Genomic DNA, 19,803 nt, shown 5'->3' with positions numbered 1-19,803 from the left:
ACTTTTGACTCGACAACACGTTGCGAGTTTTTGAACCAGTCAAAAACTCGCAACCTTAAAGTATCTTTTTTGTCCAATTCATGGAAAATGGTAACGTGGCACGAAGCCACCCCACCTGGCACTTGGTCACCGCAACCTCACCTCGTAAGTGGCCTTGTATTGGACAATATTGTAAGGAGAAAATACTTATTTATCACCAACTTAACTTGTATCAGTAGCTGTTTAAATTTCTGTCTAAAAAATTACCGGACATACTTTTAATTAACAGGGATCGACGCAGTTAATGACTATACCATACATTTATTTACTGTTACCAGATGGCCCCAACCAACTTCGTTCCCAGGGTCTCTCTCTCCCCGCCACAACATATTGCCATCGTGGCTTTGTTAGTCGCATTGATAAACTTGGTTTGATCGATTTATTACAACATTTTGCCTGTTCTAGAAATGCTGAACTACAAGTCGGTATGCGTTTGCTAAATTAATGATATGCTTTAGGCGTAAATCTATGTAGACTATGTAACATGCTCACCCCCAAGCTAAAATCCTGTTTATACCCTTTAAATATTCATTAGACTTCGTGCATAGTATACAAGCATGTGTTAATTATTCATAGTTGTCAGTTTGACTAACTTTGGTTGGAATCGCCCCACCCACCCACCCTTTCTTCCTTACTCCATTAGCACCTTCGTGTTTTCCTCAGCGAGCTTGCTCGTCTGGGTTGACTTTCCTTTAACTAAATGCTTATAGATATGCAGGAAGGTTAATGAGCTATCCCACTCTCTTGTGCTCAGCTAGGCGGTTAAGGTTTTGCCTCGAGATCTTTCCATACTATAATGTAAGCTAAACATGAACAGAATTCTCTATCATATCAGTATCAATGAATGTTCTTTTTCAATATGCGAGAAAGACAAGCTTTGCCCGTCAGTAATTTCATTTAAACTTTTATATATCGTGTTCGGTACGCTCCAATTCAATCTTGGTCGGCAATGTAGTTAACAATTATTCACCGACACTGAGGTGAATAATTGTTTTAGTATATACCACACAAGTTGAATATATACCACACAAGTCGAATGACTAGCGGACCAAAACATCACTTTCGGTAAACAAACTAACGCGCGAAGGCAGTTTGTTTCTCTTTTGCTGCTCGGGGGTGAATAGCACTTTGCTTATCACCTCTGACTTAGCTTATCAGCACGCACTATTCACGTGTGTAGTATATACTAATTAATAATATAGAAAGAAACACAACATAGATCTCAAGAACATGGAGATCTGCATACACAAATGAGATATCGATAAACAGCTTAACTATCTATTAAAGAGTTATACATTGCTAAACAGTAAGGCGGGAAACTGGCCCGTTGTTTCATAAGTTCCATTACTGCTACCAGCTGAAGTACGGAAGGTGAATCGTACTCCTTGGCACTCTACAGACGCTTGCCCTTCCGTGCCATACCATGACTTAGGACCCTTGATTAGCGACACAAATTGATATTCCTTATTTTCCACCAGACAAACTGGACGATCAAACCGTACAACGAAGCCGTAATAAGAATGAGTCTCGTCCTTTCCTGAGGCGTAGGATCCTGATTGTTTCACCAGAGAAGAGCCATCTGCGGCATCCTTAACTTCAGTAGAAACCGTGTACTCGCCACCCTGAGAACCAAAATGCTCAACTCCATGTAACATCATGGGTTTGTTAACAGTTAAATTAATACAGTCAGCACTAGCATCGGGACGGGAGTAATCCCACACATTACTGCGTTCACTGGATGGACCACCTGCCGGAAAGAACTTTACAAATCTGGAACATCGATAGATAGGTGCAATCCTTGGAGTTTGTTTGTATGGTAAAGATGATGTTAAAACACCATTGTAGTGTTTCATCATGTCACCAACTTCTTGAAAAGTAAGAATGTAAGAATCGAATACAACAGACGCAAACTCCTTCTGTGGCATCAATGGAAACCTTATCGCTTTCACGATCTCTTCTCCCAGAATTCGTCTCTTCACACCGCCATCAGGCGTTATCCCTTGCCTTTCACTTTCTTTTATGGCCCAGCGATCAACAGCTTTAAACAGTTCCACTTTAATTCCTTCACGTTCAAAACTTCTCTCTTCACAACGGATTCGATAAGGGATCGCTCAAGTGTAACAAATTCATCTGACGTCACAGCTTCTTCTGTCTGCTTCTCAATCACTTCCCAGCATCGATCTTCCAAATCTTTCTCTTCAAATTTCTGAGCGTGCGGCAAAATGCAAAACACGTTTGATGCTTTCAAATTGTCTCGCAGATATTCAGTACATTTCCCAGCGAGTGAAGGCACCATATATTTGTTCGCCAAGTACAGCACTTGCATCACATTACTTCCGCTTAAATTTACTTCGTCGCTGTACTGAAGAAACAAAACATTTCCAACAGACTCTCGTAGTCACAGTCAGGCAGTTCAATAGAGTCTGTAGTCTCCGCCATTTGACCATAGAACATGGCAAAGAACACAGGACTGCTGATTGCGAGCACAAACTTGTGAGCTGGAATCACCATCTTACTTTCACTTTCGCCAGTCGACACTGGAACAACAAATTTCACATCGCTCAATAACTCGTTGTTGAAAATATACGTGGTTCTCTCTAGGATAGTTGATCTTTTCGTCTGCCAGTTCTCTTCATTAACAGCCATCATTGGTGTTCTCTTGGCCTCTTCACAGTTTTATTCGATACAGCAATGTTACGATCGAAGTGTTTTTATATCTCTTGTCGACTCTCGTCTCACCAAAAACGAAAGAGGAAGTGCGAGCACTACCGCTGAACAAGTGACCGGCCAACGTGTCACACAACAGCGTGACCCGTTTTTTCTCTGGGGCATATTTGAACGATATATTTGCTCAAATTCGCGACCTCCAACCTGACCAAGGCGGAATAACTGCCAAAATCTACTGCAAAAAGAAGGCAAACCCTTGGATGCACACGTTCTCTTCAAGGCTGGCCTGCTTGCATGCTAATTAACTTGACTAATCCGATCCTTTGACGCCAACAAGAAATCTAATTGGCATTTGTCAAATTAGCAAATAAAATTCTACCAAGGATGCTTCGTCCCCAGGCTGTAAGCCGAGTCATGAGCTCGACGGAATCGGAGTCGAAAGTAACAGAAAGCTTCCATTTTTGTCCGATTCAGATTTATATATGACTCCGTCGCCGGTCGCCCCAGAACGCAGACCGTGCAATTGCAGTCTGCAGATCCGTGGCGGATCCAGACCTTCAGGTAAGTGGGGTCCGATCATTCAGACTTGGAATAAGAAGAGGCACCGCTAACGAAAATAATTTTTCTCGGCCCTGCAGGCCTCTGTTTAAGGGCTTTCTTCAAGTTGCTCGAGATTTCCCAGAAAAGTTGCCCGTAATTTCTCAAAAAACTGCTCAAAAGTTGCTGCAAAAATCCAAAAAAGTTTCTTCTGATAATAAAAGTTGCTCGAAAGTTGCTCAAAAAAATCCAGAACCGACGCTACTTCTAATCAAGAAAATTTCTCTAAATATATGCTAATCAGTTTCCCTTTGAGGGTTAGATTTTCTAAGCAGTTTTCTGCAATTTTACAGCAAAAAAAGTATCTAAATAACTCATTAGGGGAAAATTTGTTTAATAACAAGGTTTTCTTTAACTGAGAAAAATCGTGAAGATATCGATGACGTCATGTTTTCTGACGATTTTTGTAATGACGTTTTAATGCAGGGTCGAAAGTTGAAACGTCTTCAGATATTCCTAGAAAATCTTCGGCTAACTTCGTTAATCTTTGGAAACGTTCATATGGCCTTTGAACAACACTCGGATAGTCTTCGGAGATCTTCGGTCTGAAAAATTGCTCAAAATGCAACAAGTTGCTCGAGAAGAAAAAGGTTGCTCGAAGGGGAAAAAGTTGCTCGGAATATGAAACGTTGCCAAAAAGTTTCCGAGCAACTTGTGGAAAGCCCTTCTCTGTTTGGTCAAAAAATAAGGTGGGGGGGCCGGACCCCTAGAGCCCCTCCCCTAGATCCGCCACTGATCTGAGGACGTTTTTATTACACAAATTCTCGAAGTTACTTTATTTGACTCACATTATTCAGTTATAGTTACAAACATGCTTCATACATCCGTGTGCTTGCCTAAGAAAACAAAATGGCGGTTGACTGCTTAGAATCACTACCCTCTCCTATTTGTCAAGAATGGAATTTCGCCTGCTGAGAAGAGTTTTTGACTGAAAATGACTTTTTGATCTACTAAATTTCCACGATATACTCCGTTTCTACCAAAAGCATTTCTAACTAAAAATTAGCTAAGCGTGTACTTGTCCACGATAAATAATAAAGTATGTTTATGTCTTTGTCTAGACTACTCGCCCTCGTTTTCTATGAGCGAATAGTCCACGAGGTGCAGAAACTCTAAAGGATTGCAGTTCAAAATACACAGTTTTATGTAATTTTGAGCAAAAAAAATCAAGAATAATCGCGCGTGCGGTCGCTTAATATCGGCGAAAATAAAACAGTAGGACAACCAATCAGATTCGTAGATTTCCAATAGAAAACGGCTGAGTTTCTACTTATACAGTTAAAGACTGTTTTAAACAGGTATGGCAGTGCACATTAAGAGTTGCTGACTGAAGTTTAATGTCTTGAATGTTCGCTCAACTAAACCAAGTAGATGATCGTTGATATCATTTCATTCGTTTGCTTGTTTACGTGCTAACCTATTACCCTTTCCTAATTTATTCATATTTTATCTTGCTCTTATTAACCTTCATTTAGTTTGAGTCCAATAACAGTTCTATGTCGTTAACTAATGTCATATAAATTTTTAAGATGCTTACTATTTTATTGTATCCGATTGTATGTGTATAGTTAATTGTCATGGTAAATTGTCTTTGAAAGTCTCCTTGAGGAAAATCAATAAAGTATGTATGTGTGCATGTATGAAGGGTTTTTTGGATCTTCGTGTTCCTTTGTACAAGCAAGGAATCGAATAGCAGTGAAATGCCACTTTTCTTGTTCAGTCTTTTAGAAGTTGTCTGTATGCAGAATGCAAACTCTCCCAGGTTGTCTTTTATTCCTTTGTCATCTGTATTAAGACAACCTACATCAAGTAAAGCGGAATTGTATACGGGATGAAAATCAGTTCCTTCAGTTATTTTTCGATTGTATGTGTCGTTGGTTTGTTTATCAGTCAGTGATCGATAGCTCTCACGTACAACACACAGAAACGTGACGTCATGCTTCATTGCAACCTCATTCCCACTGGTTTAATTAGGCTGAGCAATAATTGATTTGATTTTCGAGTTACTGTAGCCTCCCATTTTGTATTCCTGATGATTTATTGACATGAAAGTCTTATTCCTAAGAATTGAGCTTTGTAGCAGGGATGCTTAAGACGGTGGTGTCCGTTGCATGTAGTGTTTTCCAAGTTAGTGCCAAGAATTATTATCTCACCCATTTTAAAAGACAGCTGAGTAGAGAGAGACACACACACTGTGAGCGAGAGTAAACTATCTTGTTGTCCAATTAAATGAAAATAGTCACCAATTTAACTTGTATAGTTGTACAAAATGCTGTCTCTCTTTTATTGCCAAGCGGACCACTTTTATTTACAGCGATCTATCTGCGCAAGATAATTTTATCATCCATTTAATAATTCACCACTACAAGAAGTACATAATGACCACTACATGTTGCCATCGTGGTTTTGTTGGTCGGAAAATTAAACCAAGTTTGATTTATTACAAACTTTTGACCGTCGAGGAAGTGTTGAACCGCAAGACTGTACGCGTTTCCTTAAGTCGATGGTATACATCAATGACAAATTTATGTAAACTGTTCATCCAAGAATTAAAACAAATATTTACATATTCTACCCCCATTTCCCACCCCATTGTCACGTTTATGCTCTGTAATTAATCCTATCCAACTTTCTAATGCTCAGCTAGCATTCCAATAAACAAGAATATATCACGATACTAAAAGAAAAATAAATTTAGATTGATGACTGTACTTAAGCTTGAGTATTAGTAAGCTCGTTTAGTCTCCTTTGACGGTTGACGGAGTAAGAAATAAATATCCCTATTTGTCAGTAGACGACTAAATTTTGAAGTTTGACGTTTGAGCCCATCTTGAGATTTTCTAGAGAATAGGGTGTTTTCGAGTTTCCCTTATTTTACGGTAAAAAACAGATGTTCGTGACCTTTTCGTTTGATTGAACACCCACGTGAAATGAGAATTAAATCATGAGTGGAACAAAACGTTATTGTTTTTCGTTTTCTTTATTATTTTCCTTGTGCATAATCATGAGCCCAATAAGCCATGTATTTGTAGGACCATGGGCATCACGCAAAAGATAATTAAAACATAGCTATGGGGGACGTAGAATAAAAAGAAGATATAAAATTTTGTACATATGAAAAGATTTTTGTAGGAACGTACAGAAGACAGCAACCATATACTGATGGCAACACCTTGTTACAGACAAGAGACTAAGAAATCGATCCACGCGTCTTGCTTAATCACGTTAAGCGAACATGTTGTGGGGTGTTTTAATTGTAAGGGTGGAGGGATCGAAAATACGGTTAACAAAATCGAAACAAACACTTTTGGCAGTATTCAAAATTAACAGGAAATAAAACCAATTGGAGGAAATACGCGCCCGGATCTTACGTTCACTCAAACAACATGTAACTTTGGTCACGACATCCTCCGCGTTAACTTATGAAAGTTCTGCTTGATAAAGCTCAGCTCATAATGACCTGCAAATTTTGTAGGTCATGTATTAGTCGTGTAGCCGAGAAGAAAGACTAAAGTGCAAACGACAAATTTATATGAAGAACCTGTCAAAAAGAGCAAAATTCAGTAAAAGCAAATGATTGAATTGTGCAAGAGACATTAAATAGAACACTGAGAGGCACTTCTAGTTGACGTCATAAGGTGACACTTGTTTTTATTGAACGCTGTATTGTTTATAAAGTTTACAAACCACAACTTCCCTTATGGAAATCAGATAAAACGTCTCCGAGAGATCGATTGTCGTTAGAAGCGTTGTAAAGTTTTCCAGCACTAGATTACAATCGGCCAAGGAAAATGAAACCGAGTAACGAAGAATCGTTTATAATGTCATCAAAGAACAACGCTAAAAATTTACTCGTACGAAATGCAATGAACCAAGCCACACTAAAGAAGGAGTCTCGAATGCTCGAGAAAGAGAGAAACTCGGAAGAAAGATTATTCCTCAAAGCAAGAGAGCATCTTTTACTACAGCAGTTAGCAAGAAATTATGAAACCGGCCAAAGACCGTTGTCTACTTGCAGCTTACGACCGGAGAGCAGAGTCGTTAAATGGAAAAGTGAAACAAGCTTGGCCGGAGATTTGTCTCCTAAACAGAGAAGGAAAGAGCCGTTGTCTTCCTCGATTCCTTTGCTTTCCGAAGGAACAGCTAAGAACTCAAGTCCCAAATCTAGAAGAAAAGTACTGCCATCTTTGAGCTGTAGTCATACTGCGAGTTCTCTTCCAGACATCCATGCCACCTCGAATGGGACAACAGGAGCAAAGAAATACACTGACACAAAGCGAACATCACAACTTTCTAACAGGGAGAAGTCTGACGACTGGAAGGAATTACAGAGGTGTAGATACTTGCGCTCGCATTCAACAGAGAAAGATTGTTGACGATTGCAGAACAACGTTAACATGTAAAATTTGTGACGTTAGAGCGGCTTCGTAGATTCTTCTCTGACCACCTTGCACTAATTCGAGATATTTTAAGCCGGGCTTGCCGGCGGCCATGATTAGAATTTGATTTAGTTAATAGCATCAAGCGTTGGAAGATCCTTGTAATCGTCATCAGACTTGTTTATCTGTCAAACATTCAGAAAGTGTTAAGTACCTTTACAAAAGCTCGTTACAGCCAATTTTTTTGCGTTTAGTTATATCGCATTTCATAAATATAAATATTGTTGTATTTATTGTAATTACGATTTTTCACTTAATATTTGCTACTGTTTACAGAGGGCCGCGCGCTGTGTTTAACATTGTGTCTTGTGTGGGTGTCCCACCCACTGCAAATAAACTCATTTACTTTACAAAGTTCTATAACGCAGTATTATTTCACCTATATCTCCGACAATTCTTATCTTGGCAAACATGACATTACATGTATGATACCCTACATTCCATAACATTGGTGGCGAATAACAATACTGAGGTTCATAAGTTGGGAGGGAGAAGGAGTGGGGGTGGGAGGCTTATAGCCGAGATTTAACAGTATGTTGTAGAACAATTTGTCTCTTTTTCCTTGTTAAATGAAACGCGACTTGTTTTTATGAACGCACAAGGATCACATGAGTATACTGGCTTGACTGCATTGAAAAACTAAAAATATTCCAGTTATTTGTTCAAACCTACCATTTCAAATCTACAGTTTTCACCATTCGTAATTTTTAAAACGTTCAATCTTCAAAGCAATGTAGTGCGCTATGAACCTCTGCACGACGAGTAACGACTTGGGGTTGATGCTAATATAATGTGTTTCACTGGAGGTTGAGGTTTTTACAATTTTGTTCACGTGAAATGAAAGCACTCCATGCATGACATTTATCAAAAGGAAGACTGTCTTTCCGTTTAATCAGGACTGCAGGTTCTGGTTAACTCATTTTACTTTTTTAAATAAACCCGCAAAATGCAAAGCGACTCGTAGCTACATTTTTACGTGTTAGTTTAATTAGTTTCATTTGGGTATTTTTTCCAAATAGTCCGGCGGCTTAGCTCGAAATTTTAGTTGAATTGTGCACTTTTTGGTACAAGCATGAAACTTGGCACAATGAAAGTGGTCACCAACAGAAATTTTTTCAGATATAGTGCCAAGCCCGAAAATCACCGGTTTCCATGGAAACCTTAATTTATTAACCCTTATCAGACCGGGCTTTTTTGGATCTTTTCAGACCTAGGTAACTTCCAGAATATTTAAGCAATCACAATGAAACTTAGGGAATATATAGTATGTCCAAACACCTATCTTTTGGTATACGCCACGTGGGAAGATGACGTCACATTACGTAACAATTACATTATAATGTCAAAACAGCCGCCATCTTGGATCCGCCATCTTGGATTTCGAATTTTTTCCAAAACGTCATAAAACCGCCTAAAATTACTGCAAAGTACTCAAAATCAATAAAACTGTGCTTAAAAACCGTAAAATAATGAGAATAATTGCATTAAAATTATTTTTCATTTCAAAATTACAAAATTGGGAAAACATGCGTGTCAAAAAATGCCGTTGCCATGGTGACGTCAAGTTCCTGACACAACAACTTATCCTACCAAATCATTTCCAGATAAATTTTAGATAAATTCGCAAAGTTTGGTAGCGTTTGGTTGAATCTTGAAAAAGTTATAAGCGTTCAAAGTCAGCGCGGGCACTTTGCGCCCCTCTCGGTCTGGATAGGGTTAAAATCAATGAAATTTCGTGAAATATTTGTTTGTCCTGGTTTATAGACAAATACTATTATGCCAGGTAGTGATACCAAGTCGCACGTACAAAATTTAGAATGAATTGCTGTAATTTAGACTGTTCACAGCCCTATATTTTCCTATTTTCTTCTGTTAGCGAACGGTTCACCGATCGCGAGAGACCTGGACGCTAGCGCAAAACGAAAGACGCGGGGGAGCAGAGGGCGGGGAACGAAAAATCTTTTCCCATGCAATAATTTCCTATTAAATTATTGGTTTCAAACAGATGGTAAAAAATAACAATTGTAAGCCTAATTAAAAGCATTCATATCTGTAGTTATGAATAAAAATCAACAATAAAAGGTTTATAAAAGTACAATAAGAAATACTTCGTGGGGAAGGGGCAGAGGGACTCTCGGCTGAAAATTTCATTGCTGTTTACTAGCTGAAAATAGGAAATTGGCGTTGGCACTATATCAAGAATTGATTAGTATGCGAATGCTTGCAATCCTGCAAAGTTTGGTGCTTGTATCAAAAATCGCACAATTCAGGAGCTAAGCCGCCGGACTAAAAAAAAGTCGGCTCTCCATGGTTTTTGTGACAATCATAGAGACATTTTTACCCGTGGTCGAAGAAGAAATGCACGTTAAAAATATATAAGATATAATTTTAAGATCAATTTTCTACTCTCTATTATGTTTTTGATTTCTAAATATTTTTTACGATTTTCCTCCGAAAGACGTTGTCCTTTTAGCGTTTTCGTGTGCTTGATATGTCAACAAAATTAAGCACAAGTGTTTTTTTTTTCTTTTGTACTTATTGCGGACTTTTCATATTCGTCCAAAACGATAAGTTGTAAATGCTAAAACAAGATCTTTCCAACTCAGCAAGGGAGTGAAAGCACGCTAAAAACGTTACCATGGTTACCGTTCGTGGCTAAGCCACGTGACCTTGTCTTTGCTAAGCTCTCTGTTGCAGATATACAAACGTGTCAAAAAAGCAATACCAAAAAGGAAAAAAAATCCCGATTATATTGCCGTCCTCCCGGCTCACCTATGGCCAATGTTAAAAATGGTCTTCATGCAGATGTTCACGTCTGTGCACTTGATTTGGAGATGCTGGCGTTTTGACATTAAGCTTGTTCCTCAAGTCATGATACAAAAGTAATTTTCACAGACTTTATACATTGCAAGCATTTTTATCTAAATTAAAATTATTTAGCCTAGCCTTTTCAGTGAAAAGTAGTTACATTTTCAGAACGTTTGCTATTATTCCGAATCTTTTGATCTAATTCTGCTGATTCTGGCGCGTTTAGCTGACCGCATTTTGAATGAAGCTATTAACTCGGGGCCGGGACTCATCAAATTTTCCCCAATATTCAAATTAATCTTCTGTAATCACGTAGTAATGAAGGTTTCTCAGGCTTAAAAGTTTCTCACGCTTAAAAGTCGTTTTTACGCGTTATACAGTTTCACAACCTTTAATAATTGATTTTTGCAAGAACCCGGGGCAGTTCAAAAAGGAAAGCACTATTTTGAAACGTGCTGGATTTTGTTTTTGACCTCATCAAGAATGTCACGCGCTTTAAAGTTTACAAAATATGTGACGACACAGTTTGATGCCTATAAACTGGTGCAATCATCAAGTCATCGAATAATTACCTGAAGGGGAAACCGAAGAGGAGGCGTAAAAATTCTACTTGTCCGTATTTGAAACGGAACAACTTCTGTTCGTGTTTATTTGCGGAGCTCGAGATGGCCGCTGGCCATGAGTTACCCGAACTAGTTTTATCCAGGAATACCGCGAGATATCTACTTACAAGAAACGCCGGGGAAAGAGAACTGTTGAAAAGAACGTCTATTCTCATAGATAAAGCCAAATTAGAAGAAGACAAAGGTTTTGAAAGAGAAAGGGAACAGCTTTTACAAAGTCAATCTAGAATACCAGAGATTCAAAAACAACTGAGTTGTGTCAAATTCAAGACAGCCAAAAAGATCTTGCGGCGAAATGAAGCAGAGACCGACAAATGGGGGGCACAGAGTGATTCACTATTCTTAAAGAAAAAACGAAAAAAACAACGAATTTTATCAGACAGAAGGTTGCAGTGTTCATCTGATGTTTCGTTTAATTATAGCGGTACAGTCCAACATGATTTGCCGACAAGACGAGAACAATCTAGGAGGCGACGTTCGACTTCTCCGGGTTGCATTCTTCCTCCGATTTTATTCCACGCACTAAAATCAGGCAAGCCAATAAGTTGCCACAGAGTTTACTAAACCTCTGACGTCGACTTCACGACTCTATTGATTGCGTGGAGTTGTAAACATTAGCTAGTAGTCTACTAACGAGAAAAACGCTCTTCAATTAGCTATAGTTTTTAACAGTTTTGATTTGTCGAGTAAAACAACTGATGGATTAATATTGAATAAATTAAATCAGTGAAGTAAGCAGTTATGCAGTGGGAGTCGTTTGTAGTCTTCACATTCATAAATGGCCTCTTAATCTGTACGATGCATAGCGCTTTTGAGTCCTTTGTGTCCCTTTTTCAAGGACTCCTTTTCGAGTTCTTTTTATAAGACCTCCTTTGAGTCTTTATAAAAGTTCTTTTAGTACTCCGAAGTAACTTTATCGCTATTTTCGGGCTGGCCGTGAGCAGGCGCGTAGCTGAAGTTTTTGGAAGGGTGTTCGTATTGACAGGAATATTTATTAAGGGGGGTTATTTAATACGAGCGCCGAAGGCGCGAGCTTCTAGGGGGGTCTGGGGGCATGTCCCCCCAGAATATATTGAAATCTAGAGGCCCGGAAATGCTATTTTCAGAATTGTGCACGTCAATATTTTAAAATCGATGAACATAGCAGGTAATTTTATTCTTAACATTCATACATACATACATACCGGCTTAGTACACTAAACGTTTTAAAAAAACTTGACGTGTGGTGCAAAGGCATCTCAGGGTAAAAGGTTAAGCCCCCACCCCCCGACACCACCGTCAATGTACTAAACGCAGCGTCAAAGCGTCGATATGTACTAAATACACGTATCACCTGGGTCCCCCGAAATTGTAATCCCCGCATTTCGTCTATTAATACTCCATTAATTTTATCAAATCCCGAACGCCTGCTAAGGAAATATCTTTTCAACAATGGGATTATTTTGACTACATATAATACTAGGTCACTAGGATCCATTCTCCTAAAAATTTAATACTTTCTCGATACTTTTAGCGTTTTCTTGCAGAGTAATTTAAAAGCTGCAACACTCAAAGTTTGTTTTCCATTCCCCCACTATTTGCTAAAAGCTGAAAATCAACAGTTTGTGTTTTCAGTCCTCCATTATTGACCTCCAAAGGGGGTTCGTTCGAACCCCTCGAACCCCCCCTCCTACGCGCCTGGCCGTGAGTATCGCGGTAGGTAAACTGAAAATGGTTGAATTTCCAGTGAAGGATAATGCCTCAAGTTTTACAGGAAAGAAGCATAGTACTAAAATTTAAAGCGCTTGATTCACAGGCTTCATTTTCACTGACGTCTGACTACGTGCGTACGAATATAACAATAGAGTTGATGTTCTTGGGCGTAAATATGTTTTTGGCCCGACTCAGGCTCATTTTAGCCCTCGCCTGCGGCTCGGGCTAAAATGAGCTCTGAGAAGGGCCAAAAACATCTTTACGCCCAAGAACATCAACTCTATTACTATTATAATCATTTCAGAGGGCATTATTATAAGTTAAGGAATCAAAAACAGTATTAAGCGATAACTTGACTCACACACTGCCATTGCGAGTCGGCGTTTTATTTTTGATTGAAAACTAGGTTTAAAAGATTACAAAACTCGGCAGAAAACCGCAAAATTACTCAAAACAATCTTTGCTTGAAAAGGAAATTACAAAATTCTATCGGCAGCAAAGAAATAGTCGTCATTTAGAAGTGTTAAAACTACTTGTGCTGTTAACTGAACTGGCAGTTTGGAATATGCCTGAAATTCAACTGAGCGAGTTTCGCTCGACGAAGACAAACTTACATTCACTTCGCCGCCTGGATTCTTCTTTGAGTTTCTGTAAGTCCTCTTCATCTAGCTATGAAGACTGAAAATTTGCTTTCTCTTTCAGTCCTTCAAACATTTTGTCGTTATAAAGCTCAAAAACAGTTTTGAAGCGTCTCGACTCAAATTAAACGAAGCTTGAAATTATGCCAGCTTGTGCCAGCCAGCAAGAAAACGGCGCGAACAGTTGAATAGTTTTCAGTTCTGATTGGCTGGCATCGTTTTTTCTTGTTTCTGATTGGTCCACCACAGCGGGCTAAAATATATTTTGGCCCGCTGAATTCTCCATTTTAGCCCGCAAAATACGCCACAATGCCCGATGAAATGATTATAATATGGATTTTATCTGGTGTTATATGCGCTTAAATAAAATGGAAAGAAAAGATAAAAGAAGGTTATATACGAATGAACGGCTTGGCCTGGACGTGATCAACTTTTTTTCCCCGAACGCACCCTCTGTATTTTATCTTTTTATTTTCTTGGTTTCCGCACGGAAAGACCGGTTTCCACTGACACTTATTATAATTTAACGAACGTGCGTTAGCAGACGTAAATTTACGTCCGTTAAATAAAACCAAGAAAAAGCTAATTAATGGCTTGCGTTCGCGGAAAAAATGGACTTCCCACTTTCTGCGAAAAAAAATTGGACAACTTTCAAGTTTTTTCGCAGAAACAGGTTGTCCGAAACATTTTCTCTCTGTGTTTTTTGCTTGTTTATTTTTTTGCACGTAAAAATTCATTAAAATCTTCGTTAGTTGGTTGGTAAAATTCGCGTCATATAAAACGCGTAAACACGTGTCGTCCTTTCTAAGACGAAAAGTTGTAAGACAACAACTATTCGACTGAATAAACACACAACAGTGAACTAGAAAAAAAAGGTGATTTAAACTTTTGTAGCGTAATTTTGCTTCTTGTCAATGTCTAAGCAATACCAACATAAAATCTCGCCTTCTTGTGGTTGGATTGATATAAAATTTAACGTATATATGTCTATCCTGTTTGAGACTCCAGAAACAAATTAGATGCCCTGTTGAAGACAGAAAACCCTGAAAACCTTGCCTCCCGCGGGAAAGACGGTTCGTGAATTAGCAAGCGTTTTGACATTTTTTCATCCCAAGTGGTTTATTTCGCCAAAAAAGAATATCAAGAAATGCCTTATACACTGCTTTTATCAAATGATTTGATACTCAGTTTAGCTTCATTTTGTGCAAACGCTAGTGTACCCGGAGACTGCAGCTTGCGGAATACATGCTTTAGGGAGGCTCGATGTAGTTTTTTTAGCCGAAGGGTGGTTGTTTTGAAAATTAAAATTATCTAGGAAGCCAATGTTCAATTTTTGCAAAAATACACCATAATGATCAAATATGACCAAATTTTAATTTTTTACCCGTCACTTTGTCACAATGGTTACCATAGCAACCATTGACGTTTTTTTTTTTGTTCTCAAACAAGCTTGATTTTCTCGAAATCTAGATTGGCTCTTGCCATTCATTTTTTGATATGTTCAAATATAGTAGATTTACTACCTGTACAAAAAATTTTAGGAAAATCTGTAAGAGCGTTTAAGAGTAAATCAAGAATGAAGTTTTTGGTATTTTCCTATAATTTCTTACAATCGGCAGTCGATATATTTTAACAAATTAAAGCAAAAAGTCTTTCGCCTTTAGTTAATGGTCTTTGATGGTGTAAGTATTTATATTTCAGTGAGAGTAACTGTGCTCAAATAAAACAAAACAATTTTAAAGCGCCTATTTTATATTTAAAACGGTGTTTTTCTGAAAATTTCATTCTTGATTTACTTGAAAACGCTATTACAGATTTTTCTTAAATTTCGTCAACAGTTAATCAATCTACTAAACTTTAACATATCAAAAAATAAACACCAAGAGTCAATCTAGATTTCGAAAAAATCAAGCTTGTTTGAGAACAAAAGAAAACGTCAATCGTTGCTATGGTAACCGTTGTGACTAAGTGACGGGTAAAAAATTAAAATTTGGTCATATTTGATCATTATGGTGTATTTTGGCAAAAATCGAACATTGGCTTCCTAGGTAATTTTAATTTTCAAAACAACCACCCTTCGGCATAAAAAAACTACATCGAGCCTCCTTAATACCGGAAAAAGCTTATAATTCAAATATTTGCACATAGGTTAAAATGAGTCGTAAATTGAAAACGCTGTATCAGCAATGCTAAGTAGTCAATAGACATGAAACTTTGCATGAAAGCTAACAACGAAAACCGGTACGTGCTTATAGAGTAGCGTCATATACCTAGAATAAGAGGTTTCGGTTTTTCCGCTTTGTCAACGTACCGGTAAAAAAAAAAGTACCGGTACTCTATATATGATGACATATCATCGTGTTGTGGAGGACATGTTTAATTCTTTTCTATTTCTTACAATCCATCACATCAAGTGACAACTGCAAGTTATGGTTTAATGAATAAGCGATAAACTCATTTTCTTTAAATGCAAAGCAAGCGGAATTTACGAAAGCAAAATAACGACGTACGGCAAGAAAAATACGGACCCATTACGGAATCTTGCAGAATATTTACATCGACAGAATACTGAAATAACATATATCAGGAGTACCGATTAAATATGAGATTAAACTTGTTGGCAGCACTCAAAGAAATTTGACATTTGAAATAATAACATTTATACATGTATTTATATAGAAGGCTCAAATCCATATACGCATTTTTGCGTGACGAAAATGCAAAAAGTTTTAGTTCAATAGACCTTATCCTTCGACTTATGCGTACAATATTGGGTCAGTTGTTCAAAATTCAACGCAAGCCTCGTACACACGTACTTCTTCTCAGACCTCTAGTACCTTTTCATCTGGTTTCTGCATGGCACATTTTTATCTTGCAACTGTGGAAATTTGTTTACGATAAACTTTTACAAACTTTTTGCGTTTCAAAAGCAGGGCTTGCGTATCGGGCGAGATTGGCTAGCCTGACTAGGCTGACGTAAATATGCATAGGGTCTTTTAGTTTCTCAGTTTTACCAAAACATCACAAAGACACTTGTTTTAATGACTTTTCAAAATGACAGTCATCCACATTATTATCCTGTTTGCAAAACAATTAGACCTTCGAACACTGACAGATTTTTCAAAAGCCAAAATTTATATTTGTGTCGTAAGAAACCTAAAACTAATGGTCCATTTTTATTAAAAATTGCTGTATTAGAGCGCTGAAACTGTTCACAAGCGTTTTTGGCTGCGGATGGCCAGGATGGAAATGGTCAGAGCCGGATACAACTTTACAAATTGAGGCTAAACTTTTCAAGTTGTTGGTCGTAGTTTGATTTCTATCCGCAAATTAAGGTTATATCTTCCTTACGATGTTCAAAGATTATAATGTGCAGTTTAGACCAAACATTTGCAAAATCTCACGATGACGTAGCTTGACCCATTTTAACATTTCCGTACCAGCAAAAGAGGTTTTAAGACCTGAGACGCCGTCCAGTGCTAGGCATAACTCACAAACGACCTTGATAAAGTTCGTCGATGTAAGAAAATGTTAGAAAGTTTCATGCAAACCTACATGTTTATGCAAAGACAGATCAGCAACAGATTTCTCCGGCTGATCGGCTCAGTGAGAATGTTCTCAAATTCACAACACAAAAACTAACATCTTTACTCTATCGGCGACGTATATGCACAGAAAGCATTGAAATAAAAAAAAAATTCTTTCAGAGACTGGTGATAATATTTTAGAAACTTATGGCGCGTTTTCGTTTGTAACTGAGTAGGTTAAGTTAAGAACTGTGTCACGGATTTAAAAAAAGTGAAGACGATTGAAACGGATTGCGATATGGATTTTTGAACACAGAAAAAGAAGTGTAGAACACAAAAGAAACGCAGCTGTGTGAACACAATTAAAAAAAAAATAAAAAAAAACGATAAACACACGCAGTGTAACAAAAAAAGAAAAAAAGAGAACACAAGTCGCGAACAAGAGGTGTAAAAAACACCGCAGAACACACTGAGAACACGCCACACAGCAACAGAACAAACAGAAAACAAAGCAACTCAAAAAAGAAGACGAAGGAGAGAGCAAAAACACAAACACAGGTCAAAGTCCGCGCTACATACACAAAAAACAGGTGATAGGCACGACCCCAAAACAGAGACCGCCCCGGAGTCTGGGCAAAAGACCCCACCCACAAAAAGAGCCCACCAGCGACGACGCGAACAGAGGCACCGAGAGACCTAGCCACAACAAGAGGGGAGAACCAAGGCGCTGAACAGACCACAGGGCACGAGGCAAGGTCAGCCACTCCAAACAAGACGCAGGGACAGACCCTCCTAAAAAAAAAAAAAAAAAAGAAAGAAGGCGCGGAGCAAGAAAACAGGGGGGGGGGGGGCGCGCGGCCTCCCTTCTCGGGGGGGGGCGGGCACTCCTTCCCCCGCGGCGTAGGCCGCCTCCCGCCCCGGCCGTCGCCTCGACGCGCGCGGGGGGTACCCGCCTGCGGGTGGGCGCGCTGGTCCCTCCGGTCTCTCCCCCGGAGTCTCGCTGGCGGTCCCTGCTCGCTGTTCTCCGCGATCCCGCGCAACTGTCGCCCTCGTGGGCGCGGTCGTCGGCTCTCGTCCACATCCCCGGCCGTCCTCGGCGCGCGCTCTCTCCTCCCTCGGCGCCCGGGTCGCCGGGTCCCTCGCGGCCCTCGGGTCCCGCTGTCCGCCCTCCCCCGTGTTCCGTAGTTCCGGGGGCGGGGGGCCCTTCTCTCTCTCTTCTCTCGGCCCTTGTCCGCTTCTCTGTCCGCCGGTTCTCGGCCTTTTCTTTGCTCCGTCCAGCGTCTCTGCGGTGCCGTGCAGGGTTCCGGCAGGCCAAGGTCACATGTCCCCCGTGTGTCGCTGATTGTGTATTGTTATCCATGTGGTGGTCCGGACATGGGTATTCTCACTCAGTGTTCTCCCTCACTTTTTCTGTGAAATACTGAAAGGCTGAACAGTTTTCGAAGTTAATCTTGTTTGCTTGTAACTTTAAATTATAACGCCCGGGAGACATATTTGGTTTCAATGAAGCTATTGTTTTGCCATTTTAGAAAGATAAGATAAGATAAGAAACTTTATTTAAGTGTCAAAGCCTTATAGCTTGGAAAATAAAACCATACTAATTAACACAGACCCTTGGCTTTATATTGTATACCAACATAGCGGATGCGTCCCGATCAGTCAAAATGTATTCTATAGGAAAATCCATTACCTGACGAGGGAATTCCACGTTAAATTTCACTTGAAAAACCGATATCGCACTCATCGCGAAGCGATGAGTGCGATAAGCGATGAGTGCGATATCGGTTTTTCAAGTGAAATTTAACGTGGAATTCACGAGTCAGGTAATAGATTTTCCTTGAATCGCATAGCCTTTTTAGAATAGAAAGAAAACCCAATTTCTTTTTTGTTTATGGCTAAACGTTGCAATTTTTTTTAACGCTCGCTCAGGAAGCCATTCCAAATCAACTGTCATGAGCCAGCGAATCGGAGTCAAGCTAAAATCGATCACAAAACTTCATTTGAACCTGCGGGAGACACTGAACCATCGTTTTTCAACGGCTCATACAAGCTTTTAACCATTTTAACGACGGAATGGTAGTATTTTACAGAACATTCTTGTTTTTCGAGCATCTATTTCAAGTTTTCGTCTCATCAGCACAAGACAAACTTATGAAATCTTTATCTCTTCGGCCTGAAAGAAGTAGACAACACGCATCCATAGTGAAAAGCACTTAACATTCAACAACGTAAAGCCGGTCAAGGAAAGGTTTGAAGGAGGCGTGGTCCGATGAAGTAAGTATCTTGGGATAACTTGACAATTAAAATTCGACATGTATAAGTTAAATGTCCACCGCAGAAAATTTATTAGAAAGTGCAAGGCTGCTTTTGAAAAACCTGCTATTTGCTTCGCAAGCACATTAGTTCGCTTGTTCGCTGTGTGTACGTTTTGGTGATTTCCAGAAACCGCTTTTTGCATCGTGAGTATCAGTTAAAGAATGTAAGAGGTCATTCTTTATCGAAAGTTTGGAGCTTTTCACTGCAAAACATGTACAATTTCTATAAAACTGTCTTTTGTTTTTATCGAGTTTTAATACAAGACATTGTTTTCTTTCGTTTCCTGTAGATTTTATTGTACGAACACGGCATTACTGTCAAACTGTCAACAGTATTACTTCAACAAAAGAAACAGTTGATCTTTTACACGAGAAATTTGTAGTAATTTTCTTTCTTTTAGCGAACGTTTCTACAGTGACAATAGAAAGCAAGGGACCGCGGACGAAAATGCTGCTGT

The 19,803-nt window shown here is 39.1% G+C and overlaps 1 protein-coding gene and 1 pseudogene across 1 annotated transcript in view; one reads left to right on the top strand and one right to left on the bottom strand.

The window, feature by feature from the left end:
* LOC144633871 (small cysteine-rich protein 6-like) overlaps positions 1 to 19,803 on the top strand; it is a 69,686-nt gene that overhangs the window by 5,706 nt on the left and 44,177 nt on the right. The gene's annotated exons all lie outside the window — the stretch shown is intronic.
* On the bottom strand, positions 1,291 to 2,755 carry LOC144632566 (BTB/POZ domain-containing protein 6-B-like; annotated as a pseudogene).

Source organism: Oculina patagonica, chromosome 12, assembly GCF_052425735.1.
Source record: "Oculina patagonica isolate OP01 chromosome 12, crgOcupat, whole genome shotgun sequence".
Taxonomy (NCBI): Eukaryota; Metazoa; Cnidaria; class Anthozoa; order Scleractinia; family Oculinidae; genus Oculina; species Oculina patagonica.
This window is presented reverse-complemented; position numbering and strand designations above follow the sequence as displayed.